General features: G+C 41.8%; 1 protein-coding gene and 1 pseudogene across 1 annotated transcript in view; one reads left to right on the top strand and one right to left on the bottom strand.

Moving 5' to 3' along the window:
* FOXO1 (forkhead box O1) overlaps window positions 1-19,399 on the top strand; it is a gene marked incomplete at its 5' end in the record, with an annotated part of 96,446 nt that overhangs the window by 55,873 nt on the left and 21,174 nt on the right.
* LOC117803153 lies at window positions 6,731-6,830 on the bottom strand (annotated as a pseudogene).

Raw genomic sequence — 19,399 nt, 5'->3', positions numbered from 1 at the left:
ATTTCCCTGAGTATTCTTGTTACTAGGGAAGCATCCATAAGTGGGACTTAGGGGAAGGCATATTACATCTCAGTGTAGGGAAGACTTTCTTAGCAGAGCGGTTAAAATGGGCTTAAATGGTGTTTAAATAATAAATGTCTTGCAAGACGGTGGTTAGCAAACTTTAATGTGTGTGTGAATCACCTGGGGATCTTGTACAAATGTAGGTTCTGACTCATTAAGGTCTGGGGTGAAGCCTAAGGTCCTGCATTTGCAACCAGCTTTCAGGTGCTGCTGCGGGTCCCTGAACCACACTTTGAGTGGCACAGAATGAGTGATATTGTGGAGGGCAAAGCAAGAACAACTTAGCTCATAAAAACTGCTCCACCATTTTGGGTGGATAGTGACGGTGTGAACCATATTTGTGTAAATATTCCTGAAAGAATCCATTCAAGAAAGTACTAACTCTTCTCTTAAAGTTTTAGTGTTATGTGATTTTTTTTTTCATGCAAGTGGGCCAGACTGGTTTATTTCATTAATTTGTTTTTGTTCCCTCTTGAAAATGATGTTGTATTAGTCGAAAGAGTCATAAATTCAATCAGAATTTTTAGGGAAAAAAATTTTAAAATAGCTTGGAATCATTTGTGACTGCCCCTCCTTAAAAATAAAGTAAAATAAAAAAACAGAAAAACTAAACTAAATACCACTGGCAAGACACAGTCCTTCCCCATTTGTCACCATATTCCATGAACAATACTTGACAAAATAACCACTACTGTGTGGTATGCCATTTAAAGAGCCAATTTCACTGCTTCATGTTCTCCCACTTATTGTGGGTAGATTTCCATTCCCCTTCTCTGAACTGGGACCTCTTTTATTCCATTGTTCCCTCTTGCTTGTCATATTCTTGACTCATAGAGGATGATTTTATACCCTGTCAGACTTTAACATCTGTCAGGCTATGATTTGAAACTGAGACAAATCCAAGTTACAAATTGAAGATGAGTTCCAACCCTTTGATGTTGGGAAAGCAGTGCTATCAGAGGACTCGTCCCCAGAGTAGCGCCCGCCAGCCTGCTACTAGCCTGCCTGCTGTTACAGGGTAACAGGAAGAATGTGGCTCTGCCTGCTGGCTCCTGGGCACATTCCTTTCTGTTTGGGACTGAAGTACCAGACGCACACATTATTGAATTACTTAATGAAGATTTTGTAGCACGCCTCTAATACCTATGAGAAGGCCCTTTCAGCACAAGAAAGGTGTGTGGGCAGAGGGGGTGGGAAGAGAGGGAGAGAGAGGAGCTTTCACACTGGTGAATGGGATCCTCGGTGATCCTCAGTATGCATGTGAGTGCTCCAAGGCTGGCTGTTGTTTTCAGCCCTGAATTGGCAGAAGGGACCAATGCAAGCTCAAGGGAAGGTTCTTTATAGGGCAGGACCCATTACCGAGGGAAAAATGCAGGGTTTTGGCTTCAACCTTGATGCAGCATTGTCATTTACATTCTGACACAGGAGGCCTTGTTTAAAATATTTTTAAAAAGATTTTATTTATTTATTTGACAGAGACAGCACAAGCAGGAAGAGGGGCAGAGGGAGCTTATGCGGGGCTTGATCCCAGGACTCCAGGATCATGGCCTGAGCAGAAGGCAGATGCTTAACCGACTGAGCTACCTACGCTCCCAGGAGACCTTGTTTAAACTATGATTAAGGGCCTCCAGGTGGTGGGCTGTGGTTAACAGACCCTGATAACTTAGAGGGGTGCAGCTCACACTGATAAAACTGAGTTCCAGTGGTCTCTGTCAGAATCAAATATAATTGAATTATGTAGATGGTTCCAGTAACAGATGATTCACCTCCCTGCCACCTTTTTACTGGGGAGATCTCTGTCTTAGAGACCAAGAGAACATACAGAAGGCTGAGTGGCCATGAACTTGTCTCTTATATTAAACTCTGTGAGATTTTATCTGTAATAATAATAGTGGTCCTAAATACACAGGGTTATTGTTAGGATTGATTGAGATAATATGCATGGAAGACTATGGACCTTAAAGTATTAATCATACACACACATTTGTAAATAATGGTCTTCTAGGGTTTTGCTTTGTATAAATAGTCCTCCCCATGTGATCAGTACTAAATTGGCAGAAAAAAAGGCAGCCCATTCCTGCTTACACCGTGCTGTGGGAGAGGTATGGAGTACTTGGAATGTTGTGCTGTCTTCAGACAGAATGAGGCTGACATGAGGGAAGACAGGGAAGGATTAGTATGAGATGGCACTGGGGACAGTGAAGAGAACAGTTGTGCATATTGCAGGCTTTCTTTCCTGAATGCCATAGTGCTTAGATGATTACAAAGAAATGAAGAATTATGTGATATTTAAAAAGTGGGTGTGACTTACATGTGTTGCTGGCTTGGAATGTAAGCTGGCTGAGAACAGAGCCTATCAGGGATGTGCATATTTAGCACCATGCGAATTGGGATTGGTTGGCTCAGTTGGGAGAAGGTGGCCCTGACCAAAACAGCGGTAATCCTGCCCTTGAACCTCACTGGGCCAGCCACTGAGCTGCTAAGTAGCTCAGAGTACATGATTTTACTGGAATCTTAGGTGGCTATTGTCCTCATTTTATAGTGGAGGAAACAGAAAGGTTAAGTAATCTGCCTAAGGTCATGTAACTAGTAACTGGCGGGCATTTGAGTAAAGATCTCTAAAGAAAGCCACATGCTTCCTAAGGCCTAGGTTTTAAAATTTTATTCTTCAAATATAGATTAGCCCACAAAGGCTTTTAAGATAGTCTTCAGAAGGCTTAGGTTTTCACTAAGGCACATGCGACCATGGACAGAAATGGTAATATTACTAATAATTTTGCACCTGGATTAGAACAACCCAGCTCCATTGTCTTGGCCCTGTGGGCTGTCAGAAAGAAAGCCTCAGGACTCCTGGAAAACAACATCGTGCCCATTTGAGAGCAAATGGGCGTTAATTTCCTTTTCTGTAAGGAAAGATGAGCCTTCATGCAAATGAACACTGGGTCCATTTGGCCACTCAAGAGGACTTAAATCGGATTCCATAACTATCAACCTTTACTGTCCCTTTGTTGTATGACAAAACACATAGACTGTGTTATTCCCCACTGAGCCCAGAGCAAATTCTGTTGTATTAAATAATCACAATGCTTTTATACTTAATTGGACTTAAACTCCTTCCTCCCCCTCCCCCCTGAAGAATTATGTTCACATGTCTACGGAGCTGTCAATCACCAGAAGGAGGAGGACTCAAATGTCACTGTCTTGTAGCTAGCAGACCAGGTCGTCAAATAAACATACCTTGAAATGTGACTTTCATACCTCATGTTTTTTATGGCCTTGATACTTAAAAGTATGGTTCATGGGTTGGGTTGATGGAATCAGCATCACCAGGGATCTTGTTAGAATCTCAGGCTTGATCCTAGGCATACTGAATCAGAATCTGCCTTTTGACAAGATCCTAGGCATGTTCAAGTATGAGAAGCACTGGTTTTTATGGTACTCAACCCCCTCCAAGTTAATGGTTAAGCTTATTGAATGGAAGCTTTTTTCTTCTCTATAAAGCTCATTTCAAGGATAAAATTCTATATTTTAGAGCCAGGTCCTAAAGAACAGAAATGTCAAGTTTGGCTGTTTAGCATCAAGGGGTATCTTGCCATTTCTAGCAAAGTCTGAATTATTTATTAAACCTCTTAATCCATCTCAATTTTTCTATACTGTCTTTGTGTTCCGTTTGTAATGAAAGCTAGTAGGGTGTTCCTTTATTTGGGGGAGAGGAGTTAATCTTAGCCTCTTGAGAGTATACAAATCTCAACCAAATTTTAAGCATATTATCTCATGTTGATCCCACTGAAGATAGAAGCCCGTTAACCAGTCTTATTATCCAGATGGCTCCTCCTCCAGTTGCACACCTTTTCTCCTGCCTCCATCTTCCTTAGAGGGGAGAGTGAGGCACTGAGAAAGGTGCTCTACCTCGTCGTTTATTGTCTATGTATCCTGCCCTCTCAGCAGGTGATCTGGGCCTGACTCCTGTCACTTACTGCCTTTGTGACCATGGCCTCCATTTCCTCACCGCCAAAATGAAGGTGTTGGATTCCTGCACTCTGGAGAGCCTCACCAGCCCATTTTTACCCTCTCCAGCCAGCTCTTCATGACCCGTGGCCACTTCTTCCCGAGCTTCTGACACCTCTTCTTTTTTTTCTTTTCTTCCTTCTCCACCCCCACTGCCCTGGCTTCTGCTAGGCTCTTCCTGCTCTCACACACCTCCTTAAACTCCAGAATAGCATAGAAGTGATCAATGTGTGGTTTTTGTACACTATCAAGGAGGAGGGAGATACCGTGTTCAAAGACTCAGAATTGAACTTGGGAATTTATTTGAATTCATATTAAGTCTCCACTTGATGATTGTACAGTTCTCTCGAAGAGCTTTAAACAGAAGCACCCCTTTATGAAATAATACCTCTCCCCCTCCTGTTAAAAACAGGGAGGAGGCTCCCTAAGTTTTTTAAATTCAGAGAAAGTAGGCAATCTTGGGATCGTTTTAGTATTAACTGTGGGTTGCTGTCACGCCAGCCCTTGTCTAAGGGGGACCTCATTAGGCAGTGCTCTATAATGGTGACAGGGCAGCTTAAAATGTCTAAGTAAATGTAAATGATCTCAGAGCCAGTAGTTGAGTTTCACTTGAAAGCCAATGAAACATCTAATTAAGGAGCAAAGAAGGATGTCGGAAGGATCCAAAGGCCTGAATTTTTGTTATATTGCGGTAGATTTTATTGGAAGCCAGAGGATTCTTTATGTAATAAATTTGAAAAAAAAAAAAAGCAAATAACAAAAAACTAAAATTTCCCTTTACTTTACTTTACTTGTGGTATAAATAGAACTAGCTCATAGGTCGGGAATGTCCAGTTTGTATTACTTATTACCAGGGTTCAAACTTGAAATATGTTTTAAGATGGGGGTCGGGGTGGGGGGAGAGAGAGAAAGAGATAATCTTAAGCAGGCTCCATGCCCAGCGTAGAGTCCCATGGGGCTTGATCCAAGGACCCTGAGATCATGACCTGAGCCGAAATCAAGAGTTGGACGCTTAACCGACTGAGCCACCCAGGCGCCTCAAACTTAAAATATTTTTTAAGCACACTCTACAGTGGTAAAAGCTTTTCTTTACAACATGTATAATTATCTTGCTAAGCTTTTTTTAACATTACATAAGGAGAAAACAGTAACATCTTGGAATGATTGTAAACTGGCACTTAAGACCTGGAAGTGAACTGTTTTCTAATTACTGTAATATATGTGTGACTCGAGATTTTGTACTACTCCTCCTTGAATCTTAGATTTTAAATAGTCTTATTCAAAGTGCTTCCTTTTATTCTTGAGGCATAGTTGATACTTTGGCAGTGTTTAGTTTTATGTACTTAATTGTTATGTAGGCTGTGAAATTATTGCTTATTAGATTGGTAATATCATTTTTAATTACGTTTAATAATGCGAGATCCAGAAAGGCCCCCATGCACTCCTTTAATATTTCATGGCAGGACAGCAGGGATGCACCATCACTGTAAAGTAATAAAAGGGACTGAAAAATGGGAATTGGGGTTACTGAAACTGGAAAACAGTGACTTGTAGATTCTTTCTGGTGATGAAGAGTCTGGTTTCCTGACTCTGCTAAGTCCTGCAGAAGGATGAACAAGGGTAAGACTGAGTGTTAGTCCTTCAGGAGCTCACATCCAAGACAGAGCTCAGCTGGTGTTACAGTTCTAGTCGTTGACTTGGAGCTTTCAGAAAATGTTCCTGAGGCATGTGGAAATCCAGGCATTCTTCTATTAGCCTTTCTTCTGCCTTGCTTTCACTGCTGTTCAAAAAGCGAATGTTCTTTGTTCTGGATCTTTGAAATATGGATTGATCTGTTGCTTTTCAAGCTTTATGATAACTCCTGAAAGCTACTGTAGGCCTGATTCACTAAGGAAATTGTGGACAGGAAGCAACTTTCTTTGTATTCTGAGTTTTGATAGTCCTCCCCGCCCCATGGAGGACCAGGTACACAGGTTCTCAAATTAATTTGTCTGGTGTTGAGTCATCTGAGACCTCTTGGAGGAGGATGTGAGAGTAGCATGAGGCTTAAATGAGAAGGGCATTGCACATTATGGTGTCCCCAGCTTGGAAGAGTAAGATGTACGTAGTGTTGATGGATAGAGATACCGGTCTGTGAGCATTCAGTAAGCCTCATCATTTATTTCATTTAATCTACTTGCAAAGCATTAACTTACTTATTGACCTGTAGCAACCAAGAATTTTGAATCATCTTCGCTATGGTTTTAAGTTATGTGCATTCCCCAGGAGATAATACACAACCAGCAGCTTGTGGGAACGGTATGAGGAGTAAGAGAGATTGAGTAACACCAGCCATACCACAATGGTATGCACAACCTCCTGGGTTTTGTTTTGTTTTGTGTTTTGGTGTTTTTAGCCCTGTTTTTTTTTTTTTAATATGACCATTTATGTGCATTTCTAGAACTGTGAAAATAAACTATGGTTAAATAAAAATCATAATAGAGGCTGCCATTGTTGGAGGAGTGGGGTTGGCAGAATGCTGGATCAACTGGAAAAGAACGCAAGGAAACGTTCAGGAGTGATAGAAGTGTCCTCTTCTTGATTGGGCTGGTGGTCCACGGGATATGCATTTGCCAAACTCAGCTGTCTCCATTTAGTTTACTGTAAATTGTACCTTCTCCCAAATAGGGAACATTTCATGAATTTGTGTGTCATCCTTGCACAGGGCCCATGCTAATCTCCGTATCATTCCAGTATTAGTATCTGTGCTGCTGAAGCAGGTAGAGTTTGGACTCCTGTTAGTTGAAATTCTAAAGCTTTTTCTTCATAGAGACTTAGTTACACAGTACAGTGATTGGAAAGATGATGCAGCCACACTTCGAAAATCTGTAATGATTTTGACTTAAGATAAAATATGCATTGGAACCTCTTATGAAAAGTAGAATTTCACAAAAGTCATTGAAGGAATAGGCCTTCATTATCAGATGTGCTCATTTCGAGATGCACCAGGGGAAGGTTCAGTGTTTTTGTAGAAAAGTCCTGTTTATTTTGGAGCTCTCAAAGAGGTAAAAAGTAGCACATCCAGGATGAAAAGTACGTTAAATTTAGTATCACATATGAATTCCCACATGAGTGATCATGTCAAGGATATGCAGAGATTTTTCTCACCATATCTCCTTATTCATGGAGTCATTGTGTACTAAACATCTAAGACATAGGCCTGGGGCTGGAGACCCAGCAGTACACAACACTCAGAAAACTCATTCCCATGTGGAGTTTACAATCGCAGCAGGAGAGATAGATGATGATTAGCTAAGTATAATGGGAAGTATATTATGGTGATAAGTGCTTTGGAAAAAGTTAAGCAAGTGGGGCACCTGGGTGGCTCATTTGGTTAAGTGTGCCTGACTCTTGATCTCAGCTCATATCTTGATCTCGGGGTTGTGAGTTCAAGCCCCATGATGGGCTCCATGGTGGGCATGGAGCCTACTAAAGAAAAAAGTTAAGCAAGGAAAGCAGGATTGGGGATCAACCCTGGATTTGAGGATGGCCTTAATTGGGGTACATTTATGCAGACACCTGATATAGTGAGGTCTTCTTTTGAATCTTGTACCACATATATACATTTCCTCATCCCAAATAAAAAAAAAAAATATATATATATATATATATTTTAAGATTTATTTATTTGAGAGCAAGAGAGCAGTGGGGAAGGGCTGAGAAGGAGAGAGTCTTTTTTTTTTTTTTAAAGATTTTATTTATTTGAGAGCATGAACTTGGGAGAAACAGATGGAAAGGGAGAGACAGAGTCCCCACTGAGTAGGGAGTCTAATGCGGGGCTTGATCCTAGGACCCACGGATCATGACCTGACCCCAACGCAGATGCTTAACTGACTGAGCCACCTAGGTGCCTGGGAGAGAGTCTTGAGCAGACTCCACGCTGAGTGCAGAGCCTAACATGGGGCTCAATCCCATGACTTGAGATCATGACCTGAGCCAAAACCAAGAGTCGGTTGCTTAACTGACTGCGTCACTCAGGTACCCCATCACAAATAAATATTAAGAAAAAACATACTGTATCAGCTCTTGACTACCTTATGTCATTCTGTTAGGATCCTGTGCCCTAATGAAGTCTTTGAGCCCAGAGATAAGAAGAGTTGGATGGCTTTGTACTTAAGGAAATCCTAATTTCAGTTGTTTAAAGTTTTATATTGAAGGCTTCAATGAAATGGGATATTTTTGCTATCAATTGCTGAATAACAACATATTCTGAAACTTACCAGTTTAAAATAACACACAGCCATTATCTCAGTTTCTGTGGGGTAGGAATCTGGGGCCTAGCTTGACCGAGTGCCTGGAGGAGGGGAGATGACCTAGGGCCTAAATATCAGGAGGAGATTCTTAGGGCATCTTAGAGGCTGTCCACTGTGTGGTGTTACTCAGTAATGACTCTGTATCTCTTCAGGTTGGCCTTTAGAGCTACAGTTCTTCCTGCCTCCTAAGAAAGGAGAATAAACTTTTTCCTGACTTTTTCATCCAGTTTCCCAATCAAATACAGCACACATCACAAGGAAATAAGGGTTGGCAAAAATAACAAAACAGTGGTAAAATTACAGAGTGACCGGCCTTTAATGGTTTTACACTTTCTCTGTTCATGGGCCCCATTGGGTGCTTCCTCTGTCAGCCTCCACTCTGCTTTCTGTCCTTCCTGGCACCTGGTTGGCCTGCTGGGTAAGGACAGCAATGAGATTCCCGTTCTGGGCCTTGGGCTGCCTTGCTCACTAACCTAATAGTCACTCCCTCCATTCCTGGCCGTCTCGGAGCTTCGGTTGCTCAGAATTGCCCCGTTTGGCTGATGCTCCTTGCCAGTGATGGTTTCTTCCTTTTGTGGGGCTTGCCTTGTCCATGAGCTGCTGTCGGTCTGGACCACGTCTGGACCTTGTTCTGGCGCTATGTATCTCGAAGGAGGGAGCCACTAGGAAACCATCTTAAGTCACTGCCATCCTTGAGCAGCAAGGTACCATCTTGCCCTCTTCCAAAGTGTGCATTCCCTCTTGGATTTCTCAGGGCTCCCCCTTCCTCCTTACTTGTTGGAAAAAGGGCCTCTATTTCTCAGTTGACTTGCAGAGCAGAAACGATGGACTTTGGTGAACTTCTTGCCTTTTCAGCTCAAGACTGCTAGTCCTTTTGGCCTCCACTCATCCTGCATCCATCCGTCATGCTCCATACGTCAAGGGGTCTTGCAGAACCTATGCATCATGTTTTTTGCGATACCTACCACCTTAAAAATCAGAAAGGGATAAAAGAAAGAGGACTGTAGACATTAGGTAGAAGAGGATTTTGCCGGCCAATATGTAAAAAGGAATGAAAAATGAAAAATTGTCATGTGCCATGTGAAATGTTCAGTTAAATTAAGTCCACCCCCTTCCCCAAGCAATTTGATTTTCTTGAAAAAGGCTGTCCAGAAGGCATCAGTACAGCTCTTGGTATGTTACTTAAACTGGAATGGCATTTCACCGTGTCTCTACTTCCTTATCGTGCTTCTACTCCCAGCAAGTCTGAGCCATGGGAGCAAGCTCTGGACTTTGAGACTGCTGGATGACCTATGCTGTGGAGTTGGAAAGCTAACCTTTATCTGTTGCATTTTCTGGATTTGTGCTGGTGTTTGGTTCATCTTTAGATGTTACTCGTTCTGGATTCGAGTTGACATATTTCGGTTCTTTCTGGGCTACCACTGGGAATAGTTAGTGTCTGTCCTGCAGGGTATTCTTAGGTCCCTCCGTTTCCTCAGACTGGGTGGGATTACTACAGTGGGGTCCTGTTTGTTTGTTTGTTTGTTTTTGTTTTTTGTTTTTCAAGACAGACTTTTATAGGAGTTAAAGGGTCTTTGGAGGCCATCCGTTTACTTGAGGGAAATTTCTGGTAGCAGAGAGGTTAAGGTTATGCCCGCGGTTGCCAGACTGGTTAGTGACAAGCAGGCAGAGCAGGATTTCTTGGCTGCTTGCTCTGTATCCTCTTCTACACATGGTGCTTCTTCCCAGCTGCGTCGCCTTGAAAGCAAGCTGAAGGCAATCTCTGTTTTCATTCTGCACCCTTGACAGATGAACGCTTCTCTAAAACTTGAGTTTAACTCTGGAAAGAGTGGGCCTTTCGATAATGGGCATTTTGGAAAGAAAGCTATTTTATTAACGATAACAGCCAGGAGTCATTATGTAAGAAGGGACCCAAGAGTCTCAGCAAGGAGAGGATTTCCCTGTTTGTGGCATTTAAGTCATGGTATAAATTCCTCTCGTGGTGTTTTGTTTGCATCATTTGGCTTAGATGTTGTTAGATGTTACTAGCCTAATCCAATTCCTTGTTTTATGAAAATAGGTTTTTTGTTTATCTAAGTGGGCTTCTCTTTGTCATTTTGCTGGAATAGTCATTCTTGGACTGAAATGATGGCTTTTGAATCTCTCTGTTATGTTTTCAGGCATGCCTTAGGGGTTGTAAGATACTACGGTTGTTACTGGGAGGAGTTGGGTAAGGGCCATAAACACTCTGGAGAGAGAGGAGAGAGGTTGGCACGGGACAAAATTTCAGACTTCTGCTAAAACTTCTTGATTGCAAATTATGGCAAAAGAGTAAGACTTATGTAGCTCTTCAGATTCCTAGTACTTACGTCTTCACATCGTTGTTTCCAAGCACCCCTCAAACATCTGCTGCTTCGGGCCTTGTGCAGTCATGCTCTAGTGACCAGCCCCAGAAGTCTGACAGCTCTTCCTGTCTCGACTCCCGCCAGTTCCAAACAGCTGAGCTCCCGGCACACGGGAACAGTGGGGCTCCTGAAGACTCTGGGCTGTCGACATACAGAAGCACATTTCCTCTTCTGAACTTCCAGGCAGAGTTACTGGGGTGGCTTTGAAATATGCTCAGAAACGAATAAATTCAAAGGATTCTGTTAATCTATTCTGATTTATTTAGGAGGCAGCAACATTCATTATTTGACTTATGTTAGTGGTTAATTAACCAAACTAGAACATGTTTCCTTTTTACAAATTGAATGCTGAGAGAGTAACAAAGACCAAATATTTTACAACACAGATCCTTGAATTTGCTCTGAAATACTATATTTTATTTTGCAGCAACTTCCGGTTTTAGTGACAATTAAATATTTCTATTATTAGCAAGTTTCAAATTTTAAGTAAATTGAAATGGAAATGAAAGTTGTTTCTAAAAATAATGCTGACTGTGTTTATGTGGAGTTTTTCTTTCTCTTTTTTTACTTTTTAAAATTCCCTGTCATTGGTGGGGAAGGCCTTGATTAGGGAGAAAATGTAAATTTCATGTCAGTTTCTTTTTGTTTAGAATTGATGGGAATTGGATTGAACTGTTATGAGAACAGATGGAAGTGTATAAGGTTTCTTTTAGTGTTGGACATTCTTGCAGTCATTGCTTGATGATCTACCTGACTGTCCTGTGGACACATCAGTGGCACTTGTGAGTCACTGTCTTCTTGTTGACTCTGTTTGTGTTGACTTTGAGGGACCTGCCCTTTATTCTACCAAGGAAGCTTCCATTGCTGCTTACTCTGTATTCTCTACAAGACAGTTTGGTTGAAGACCACCCTGATCAGGATGGTGCCTTCTACCAGTGTGGTTTAGGAGATAGGTGGTTAAAAGGGAAATCATTGTATTGCTTCCCAGCCCCTTTTTAGTGGGGGTCTTCTTAGGGTGACTTTTTGGCTTGGGAGGAAATCCTCTCCCTCTGTGACCCCAGTCTTATATACACTCATTCAAATAGAAGGATGAAGATGTATTCCAAAGCTTCATGGTGGTGGTGGTGTGTGTTTTGATGTGTGTGTGTGTGTGTTTGGTTTTGTTTGTTGGTTTGGTTTTTTGTTTGGTTTTGTTTTGTTTTTGGTCTGGACTTTGGGATGCTGTGAGCATTTGGCGATTGTGGAGGGTTTAACACCCTCATTTTCATTAGCTAACTTAGTGGAAGGTGAAAGGTTGGCAGGGAATTTAGTTTCACTTGTGACATCACTTGGCTTATTCAGATGCAGGTGAATCAGGAGTGGTAATGAAAGAGCTCTGTTGTCCAGATTCACCTGACCTTGCTGAGAAGTATAGTTCAGGGCCTTATAGCCAGAGCCTGTCCTAGGAACACACTAATCAGTTGGAGAGGAAAGGTGGGAGGTCAGCCTACCTTAATCCTCCTTTCTCAGTTTCTTTAGGGTTAAATTAACATTTATTTAAATGTGGGATTGTTTGCCTGAACCCCTAACCTTCTGTTAATTGAATTTCATCTGTGAGATTATAGGCTTTCTTTGTACCATAGGAGATGCGGGGATATGGAGCATAAATGCAATGTTCTGAACTCTGTATTATGTAATTTGAAGGTAGTTTGGAAAGCACTGTTATATCCTGAAACAGTTTGTACATTAGTTCTCTTTTTTATGGAAGACCCTATGGTCTGTGTGGAGGCAGAGACGGATTTCCATTACCAAACCCCTAGCCATTTTCAAAGGCAGGGAAAGGATACTATGCATGTGTAAGACAGCACTTTAAATTGTATGAGTTTCATAATTAATGTCTCCTTAAGTGAAGACTTTTGTTTAATTTGCCTTTGTAGACCATTTGGTAGAAATTGCAAAGGAACAGGGTAACAACAGCACATCTCAGTGGGCAGTTGGTAAGAGCAGACGTGGAAGTGCCAGCGCCTTTGTTTAAAGGTGGCTGTTTTCTTCAAGCATTTGAAGGAGATTCGGTTTTCATCTAGTGAGCTGTGGTGTAGGTGTTGACTGACAGCCTTTGGGAACATCCTAGTAATTATTATGGTTGGTACCCGTTTCTCCCTCAATTCTTGTGTTTGTCTCTTAACAAAAATGACTTTTTATTTGACCAAGGTAGCCAACTCTGGAGAGAAAATGAAACTTGGATAAGTCCTTATTTTTATTTTTATTTTTATTTTTGTATTTGAAAGGGAAGATTAAAACTATTCATGTAGATAACTGGCTTATCTGGATTTTACCATCATTTTTGTGTCCTGCCTCTTTTGGAACATTGACCATCCAGTACTGTTGATGCCTGGGGAGCTTCTCCCGCTGGTCTCCTCTCTCCTTTTCTTCTGTGTTTTGAGCCTTTCCCAGGCAGAGGAGGTCAGGCAGGTACACGTGCCTTTGGGAAGGAGGTGGTGGGAAGATATGGAATAATGAGCCCTTCTGACTTTGGATTCAGCAGTTTAGCATTGGTGCAGTAGGTGGAGTTATTCTTGGAGCCCCAGTTTGAAGATTGCTGTGCAGAAACCCATCTGTGCCACTGGTTGCCAACATTTCTGGTACAAATATTGTCATTTGCTCTTGAGGCAATCTGCTATTTCAGTCCTAGATGCAGTTTTGTAATATGCTGGGCAAAATAGTGGAGAAAAAAATATCTTAAGTGGTGGTATAATCTTCAGTTTAAAAACACTTTAGCAATGTTTCCAGTAGAGGATTGTTCAACGTGTCTCCTTTCCTCCTTCCCTTGGCTGTAAACATAATCCAAATTTCATTTTTTTTCTCACTTGCCTGAGCCATGGTTTCCTTGTGCTGCATCCACCCAAAGGAAAGATGGAGAGATAGATGAAAGGCTTAAGTAGTAGTACTTTAAAATTGCACTCTGTGAAGGTTTAACATGCCGCGCTCCTTCTGTTGATAAGAGCATAACTTGTTCAGCAATAACTTGGGTAAAAACTGTCCAACATGATACTACACAACCCTTTCCCATTGTGCATCCTTCCTTCTTCCAGGTGGAAAGAAGCACATTGCCCTTGTGGGCCACCGAGAAGAACACCCCTCTGTTGCCTGTGCAGAGTGGGAGCTCCCTGAAGGTTATGGGATATTTCCAGAAACCCTGGCGTATTTGTACTACCATTTGATTAGGCTTTGTCAGTAAGCCTTCCCTGGAGCGGAAAAGCATGTCCTCTAGGAAGTAGTATGTTTTTTTCTGTTTCTGTGGCTTTCTCAGTTTTTCCCCAGCCCGATGCATAGTAAGAAATCCACTTTATAGTATGACTCAGTGTACATGGGCGCACACACGATACAAGAGTTTTAGAAGTAGTATTGTACTTGCCCTTTTGTGTGAGATACACTCTATTTTACTAGTTTTAAAAATTGCTGGCCTCAGTCCTCAAAATTGATTTCACTGCTTTATGGATTGTGATCCAGAGTTTTTGGCCTCAGGGCTTTCCCACATTTATTCTTTTGAAGACCTTCATGTCATGGCAATAGCGGTGGAGTTAGGGGAGAAGAGGTGGGTGCATCCATATATGGAAGATTGGCCTGCAAGCATGAAGCAAGGAGGAGGGAGTTCGTGATTCACTTGGATGCACACGGAAGGGATTTGGGCTGAATTAAGATAGTAGTACCTCTTTGGATTGGTCTCAAACGTGGAACTAGTTAAAATTATGTACTAAATGAAAGACGCCCCAGAAGATGTTTGATGTGATTTGAACCCCAGTGTGACAGACTAGCCAGGATAGTTTTACACTTATCTGGACATCCTTGCCATTTAGATTTTGCATTCAACCCTTGAAAACTGGCCGCTGGTTTGGATCCACTTTGCTGGATGGGGTTTCATGCTCCTTTTCTTCTGCATTAACCTGAGTCAGGCTCATCTGATCTATGCTCAGTTGTCTGTAAAATCTTTGGTCCCATGAAAGTACGTTCCGCTCTTCACTTCCTCAGAGCAAATGTGAAGTCCTCTTTCACCCCGGAATCAGATGGGTTGTTGTCAGTGTAAAGGAATTTTAGGTGCTATCAGTGTTTGATAAATCATTACCCTTTCTCTGTGAAGCAGGAGCTCTTGAAGCAGGGATATTCAGGCTGCAGTTGTGTTCCTCCCACCAAGTCCCTGACTGGCCTGTTGGTATCTGGAGCAATGATCTTGTAAAGACTCCATTGTGAAGTTGGCCATGTGTGCGTCCAAGGGAAATATTAAAGGGGAAAGCGGGGGAGGAAAATTCCAGGAAGTTGAAAGGTGAGGTTGACACGTCCTCATTCACTAACGATGCTTCTGTTTTTCTTTTGAAAAACAATGATTTAAAAATTGATCTCAGAATGAACTGGCTATTATCCATAACCGTATAATTATATTTTTAAACATCTTTTCTTAATCATTTATTAAATAACATCATATTCATAAATAGCCTTTCATTATTTGGTGTTAATGACCCAGAGTACCATTAACACCACATTTCTCAAACTTGCCTATCATGTGAGATACTTGTTAAGAATATTCTGGGATTTCATCCTCTTGCTATTGAATCAGAATCTATATGAAATAACACAGTTGAGTTATTTTCTTAGAATATCAGAACTGAAAGGAATGTTGGTCATTAAGCTAGCCCAGTTGTTTCCAAACCTGGTGAGCATTTTAATAACAGGTCCCTGGTCCCGTTCCGTTCCATTCATACCTGTTGAATCCTAGCACCTGAGCCAGGGGCTTTAAGTGTTTCTGTTTTCAACAGGCTTTCTAGAAGATTCTGATCATTGGTTTGGAGTGATAACTACTCATCTGTTTAGACTCCTTCAGGAAAGGAAAATTGACTTAATGTGCTTGGTTACTGGGCTAGATAATAGAAAAAAGAATCCTCTTCTGCTTATCTATTGATTTATTCAAATAATATTTACATCTCAGGTACTGACTTGGGTAGGTGAGTGTGGGCAGTTTCGAGATGAGTGAGCAGCGTCCCTGCCCTTGAGAGTGGATTGTTACTCAGCCTTTCTCAAGGGATGAGTTTGGGGGTGGCACGAGGATCATTCGGGGAGCCTTTTCAAGCCCCAGCAATCAGATGGGTGTGTGCCCGTGTGGTGGGGCCAAGAAAGTGCAGGGGCCAGCTCTCCTTCCCTTGGTGGCTGCTGGCCATTCTCCATTTGTCTTTATCTTACAACTTTATGAACTATTTTAAACATCTAGGAGTTCATAAAGCACAGAGGCTAAAATAATTAGCACCCACATGACCCCCGCCAGATTTTAACAAATGTCACTCGTCTTGCTCTAAGCCTTCTTGTTTTGGAGGGTCCCTTTCCTTCAAGAAGTCTGTGTCCTGGCCAGGCTGTTACATGCAGGTCCCTCTACCTTATAGAGGAACACGCATCGCCCCCCCCCATTTACATAAACGTTGTCAGTTAACGTAGGTATCATTCTGCAACTTGATTTTTTTAAAGTCAGCATTATGTTTTTTGAGATTTATCCATTGTTGTTACATGACCTGACATGACCGCATACTTAACAGTAAAATCAGGAAATTGAAGCCAGACAGCTTGAAAACCTTCTTAATGGAAAAAATTCAAGAAGATGTGGGTGGGAGAGAGTTTCTGTTGAATTTTTAGTATAGAACATTGTTATTTATGGGAAAATAGTTGATTTGAATTATGCACTGTTTTGAATAGCCCAATATGAGCTTAATGAGAATTAATTCCATGTTGTATGAAAAGTTAATTGCTTTTATTTACTGTGGGTATAGTTACTGCAGTTTGGCCTAAACAGGTGAAAGTTAAGATTTGTGGCATAAAACAGGAAGCAGATGGGGGCTAATTAAAGTTCTGTTGTTGATAAAAGGATGACTGATCAAGGAGCAGCTGGTTTCCCAATTTAAACGCAATTTGTACTGTTGTTTGAGGGCAGCCCTCTGCAAGCTATCATGAGTATCTTTTCAAAGGTGGAGGAATGCGTTTCAGCAACAAGTGGGAAGGCTGTTGTGCTCTATTTTTGTTCACCTTTTTGCCTTCAAGCGGTGTCTCTGCAGGGTCTGTCCAAGATAAGGGAAGGGATCACAAAACCGGGCTACAGTTTTCAGTGATGCACTATCCACTCTGGACACCTGTTAAACCTTGGGAAAGCCTGAATCCTTGTCTGTATTCTCCAAGAAAGTGCCCTAGCATTTGATTTAATGTTTCCGTTCTTGTTATTTCTCTCAACACCCTCTCCTGATGAACTTAAAAATGTTGGTGCCCAGGCCATAACCCAGGAAGGTCCATGTCTCCCTAACTGAAGCGCTGTGTGGGTACATGAGCGCTAAGAGGTGCAGTGGAGACTGTTTTGATCTGAAATGTGTTTGAGCTTCTGGCTGAACTTATTTTGCCTGATTGTGCCCTGGATGACTTTCACCTTGAAATGACAGCATCTTTTGTTGCTACTGCTAATAATGGTTGGATAAACATTAAGACCCAGCACCCTGGATATGTTTTGCCTAAAGAACAAATCAGCACTGGGTGCTTTTTGAATTTGTGCAGGGAGGTAATGTGAGGTCAGATGAGGTTAGCCTTTGTAGTCAGAGGCTAGACATTTTGCTTGACATTTTGTACTTACAAGTGCTTTCTGTGACTATCTAATTTTAATCTTTATAAAAACCTCTGTTTTAGTGGCAACTATTATTCCCACTTTGCAGATGAGGCAGATGAAGCATAGAGAGGTGAAGTGACTCAGCCAAGGTCATGCATTTGCTAAGTCCCAGGACTGGGTTAGAATCCAGCTTTGTCTAATAACAAGCCCATGTTCCTCAACTGCTGTACCCTACCAGTTTTGTGTAACGCTATTGTTTTTTCCGCTTCCTGCTTAAGGAAAGAGCTATTGTTTCCTGAAAATACAAAAATCTTAGGGTATGGTTTGTGAACTTCATCTTACTTGATTATGTAAATATTTGTGTGTGTGTGTGTGTGTGTGTGTGTGTATCACATTGATACAGGTCCTGGCACTTGGTAGGAAATCAGTGTTACATTATTTTTATTTTTTGAATGAATACCTGAAAGAATAGGCGCAGGTATTTTATTTGTCCTCCACCCCCCAAAGGAAGTCACTTTATTCTGATTATAAAAGTTATACATGCTCTTTCTTTTAACAACAGCAAAAAAGATAACATGCGAAGATAAACTAGAAAGTGAAAATCTCCATTACCCTCACCATCCGGAGACAATATCATTATATTCATTAAAATATCTTGTCAAAGAAATAATTGACGATTCAGATCTTATGTAACTGGTAATAAAGAGCACCATTTATATTAGATACAAATTCTAATAAAAGCGTGCACTAGAGGTTTCAGGGACGTCATAATTAACATTCTTTGTCAGATGTTGTATGCAAACTTTCCAGTTCTAGCCGTTATTTTTGCCCCATCTGGTTCTGTACTGGTTCCGCTACTCGCTGTGCTAATGGGAGAGACTGTGCACGTTCTATTTCATGTCCCCAGAAACTGTCCCTCTGCTCACATCGCAGCTCTTACAGTGCGAGGAGTGGTGTCACAGCCAAAACTCTAGTATTTTCCGGACCCAGGCGAAGGCTCAGGATTCTTTGTTACTTGTTTCATTTCAGCTGTCTTCTAAGCAAATCAGCCTACTACACTCCTCCCGTTTCCTTCCCCTTCTCTCCTGCTTCCTGTACCTTTTCTGTCTCTTCCTCTCACAAAAGCATTTAGGGAAGTGGAAGAGATTTGGAAATGAAGTAAGAGTGGGCCCTTTTCTTCTTTCCTGGTACCTCTGCCTCGGGTATTTTTAAAAAAAAAATTATTTGCGAGAGATAGAGAGAGCGCGAGCACACAAGCAGGGGAGGGGCAGAGGGAGAGGGAGAAGCAAGGCTCTCCGCTGAGCAGGGAGCCCACCGTGGGTCAAGATCCCAGGAAGCTGAAGGCAGATGCTCAACCCACTGAGCCACCCAGGTGCCCCTGCCTTGTGTGTTTTGAAGATACTGTTGCTGTTAACTGTATGATGTTTGGGGGAGGGGCCTATGCAAGACCTACTCCATATGGAGCAATTTGACCTGGTTGGACAGTCGGTGTCTCCTTCATTTTTAAGAGAGTAAGAGGTATGGTTCACAGAGCACCTGGGCTTTCCAAGGTAACTGTGAGAGCTGGTTCTTGGTTGGAAGCTTGGGGGCAGCTCTGTAGCTTCAGATTAGTGCCCCCTCTGCCCCGGGCACGATCCTAAAATCTCACAAATGCATAGTACTTGGTTTATGCTTTTTGAAGCAGTGGTATCCATTGTGACTCTTCTGTGAGACAGGACAGGCATTGTTTTTTCCACTTTGTAGACAAGAAAGCTGAGACACACAGGATATAAAATTTGTCCAAAGTGCTACATACAAAGACAGGGTTAGACTTAGGTCTTCCTTTTCACCATCGTCTTGTCATTGGGGTAGCATTTTCCAAAATGTGTGCCACTAAATGTTGGTTTCATAGCAGAGTCTGTGAAGAATCTGAAATTGGGGGGGGGGTACATGCTACCACATTTACGAAACAACAAGTCTATTGGAGGGTGTTTTGTTTTTGCTTGGTATATTAACATGAAGAATCCTGCAAATTCCTCTCCTTAAGAGGAATCATGGTTGTTTGG

The sequence above is a fragment of the Ailuropoda melanoleuca genome, chromosome 7, assembly GCF_002007445.2.
Source record: "Ailuropoda melanoleuca isolate Jingjing chromosome 7, ASM200744v2, whole genome shotgun sequence".
Lineage (NCBI taxonomy): Eukaryota > Metazoa > Chordata > Mammalia > Carnivora > Ursidae > Ailuropoda > Ailuropoda melanoleuca.
The sequence above is the reverse complement of the archived record's forward strand: the minus strand, read 5'-3'. Positions and strand labels throughout refer to the sequence as shown.